Raw genomic sequence first — 2,500 nt, forward strand, 5'->3', positions numbered from 1 at the left:
ATAAAACAAATTTGCTTTATTCTTCTTCATATTTCTGCTTCATCCCCGCCTTGAGCTCACCCAAGGCTCCTTCTCTAATTATCCACGAGGTCAGTAAGCAGAATTGGGAAGAAGCGGGGAGATCAATACAAATTACCCCTGAGCAAACCAGTGCTGACAGTCTGAATTGCAGCATATGTTTACCCAAAATCAGGCAATTTATCTTAATATCAGCAAAGTAATGCAGTGCAGGTGAAAGGTCAGGCAATCTCTCCCCCTCATAATTACCCAGTTCTAAAACAGGAAAGTGGTATTGATTGGCCTGGCTCGGTGCTTGGTGACTGGACGTGCCAGAGCCCGGCCTGCCCGGCCAGGCCTCGCCTTGTAAACTGCACACGCTGAGGATTTATGAGATGTGCGAGAAGGGTCTTAGGCTTTCTCCTCCAGTTGTAGAATTTGCCAGTGAAGCCTCGGCAGCTCCCTGTGTCGCCAGGCGTGGGGTGATGGCTTCTGTGTCATTCGGCACTCAGAAGGTCACCCGTCGGCTTGGCAGATGGCAGCTGCTCTTGGAGGCACAGAAGCAAATTGGATCACCCCACCCTCAGTGATCAAACACCTCCCCGAACCACGAATGCGTGTCATTTCCGTAGTTTGAAGACAAGGGTAGTTTTATTTTTTTCCTCCCGATTCTTCCATGTAAATTGGCCTTCCAGTGGCCAAGCCCCGGATGGGGGGTTTGAAGCTGCAGCAGTCCCTCTCCCCATCAGGCATGGCGGAGACCTACCGTGGCACAACTCCGTCTCACCTGCCCAGCATTCAGGGTGATGCCAATCTTCTTGGCAGGGCACTCAAGGTGTGAGCGTTCCTTGGGCTGAAGTGAGGTGAAAGGTAGCCTCATATTTATCTGCTTTCAAATGTTTTTGGTCGTAGAAGGAGAATATCAATTCAGCTGAAACATTGGAGAATGTCTCTCCCAGAATGAGAGTGTATGGTTATTACAAGTCATAAAGCTTCTGAGAGCTTGCATTAAAGCGTCTATCACCTGTCAGGGCATTTGCATGAAATCTATAGCGGCCGCCCATCTATCTTTTCTGATCACCTTTCACCAGGCCGATTCATTAAGTCAGACAGTCATGGTGATTAGCTGGGAGAGAGAAGAAACCCTGACATGTTAGAAATGCACAGTGGGCCACCTTTTTTGTTCTCTAATCAAGAGATGCAATACTTTATCTCATCCTTTTTGGACAAAGTCGCTCTCGGGGTGCGGGCCCATCCGCCCCGCTGCCCGCGCTGCACTCCTGCCTGCCATCCTTGTCCCAGCCCAGGCAGAGACATGACAAATTGTCCCCCAAGTCAACGCTGACAGCTTCTGATGATTAATGGTTTGATTATGAAGTGGTTTTACACATATAGAATTTACATCACAGAGAGTTAGAAATTTTGCCATGTCACACACGCCGAGGTATTTTGAAGAGCTTTACTATTTGCAAAGAAAAAGGAGGGCAAAATCGTAGCAAAAGCCATGTCATGTAAAATCAATACGTCGGATCAATGCTTTATTAACAAGAAAATGTCTTACTTCACATTCCTGTGCGGACCTTTGTCTCCAGGATGTATGATGGGACGTCAAATCATATTGCGGTCCTCCACTTTCGGGCCCGTTATGGAGTGCACAGGGAGGCTTCCAGTGTCACTTACAAGCCCCACCGTGGGTGTTGACACCAGCAGCCCAACTGCTTGAGGATAACAGTGACCAATTATTTCGGAAAGCACTTTCAAAGGCAGCCTGTCACCTTGTTCCTTGAAGCCGTAGCCGTGGTGTTCCTGGCAGTCCGGGGACCTGCTGAGTTGGGTCGTGTTAATCATCAAATTACGTGCTGACTAATGAGTGATGGCCCAAATTGCGGGCTGAGTAATGAATAGATGGCGGCAGGTCTTATTAGCCTCAGAAAACCCCCTGATTTATGTCGCGCCATGCACCGTGGCGTTACTCCGCGGAAAACGATATCTACATCAAGAAGTAATGTACTCTAATAAGTATTTTCATCTTAACTCGCCTGCCCGGGCCTCCGGGCTCAGTTTTTGTTGGAGTCAGGCAGAGCCATAATAAAGCCCAATGGCTCCTTATAAAGCTTGTTAAACACAGAGTGTGCAGTCGGACGGAGTCCCGGCCGTGATTCATGCACTGTACACAGCCCATGTGCTGCTGATTTATGGCTCCGCACAGTTCATAGTCAAAATTACAATTTGAGGGATAAAAAGATTAATTACTATTTGTGGCCGGCAATTTCGTGGGGCTGGTGGAATGATAGCGCTCTACATCAGTTTGTAGTCAGCCGTTCACAGATTATTAAAGCTTTGCAAGAGTAAGCGCTCCTCCTGCCTGGTGTGGGCTCCGGCAATATGCTAGACAAAAAAGGACCACAGGGATAAATCTGAAGCTGGCAATAGCTGGACATATGTCATAATTGCCAGTTTCCCATAAATCCCTGGCCGGTGCGGAAGGCTCCGTGGGACGGAG

At 48.4% G+C, this 2,500-nt stretch overlaps 1 protein-coding gene across 6 annotated transcripts in view; it reads left to right on the forward strand.

Annotated features, from left to right (window-relative positions):
• The window catches only part of EBF3 (EBF transcription factor 3), a 118,415-nt gene that overhangs the window by 102,932 nt on the left and 12,983 nt on the right, over window positions 1-2,500 (forward strand). The gene's annotated exons all lie outside the window — the stretch shown is intronic.

This window comes from Rhinolophus hipposideros (assembly GCF_964194185.1).
Source record: "Rhinolophus hipposideros genome assembly, chromosome: 15".
Taxonomy (NCBI): Eukaryota; Metazoa; Chordata; class Mammalia; order Chiroptera; family Rhinolophidae; genus Rhinolophus; species Rhinolophus hipposideros.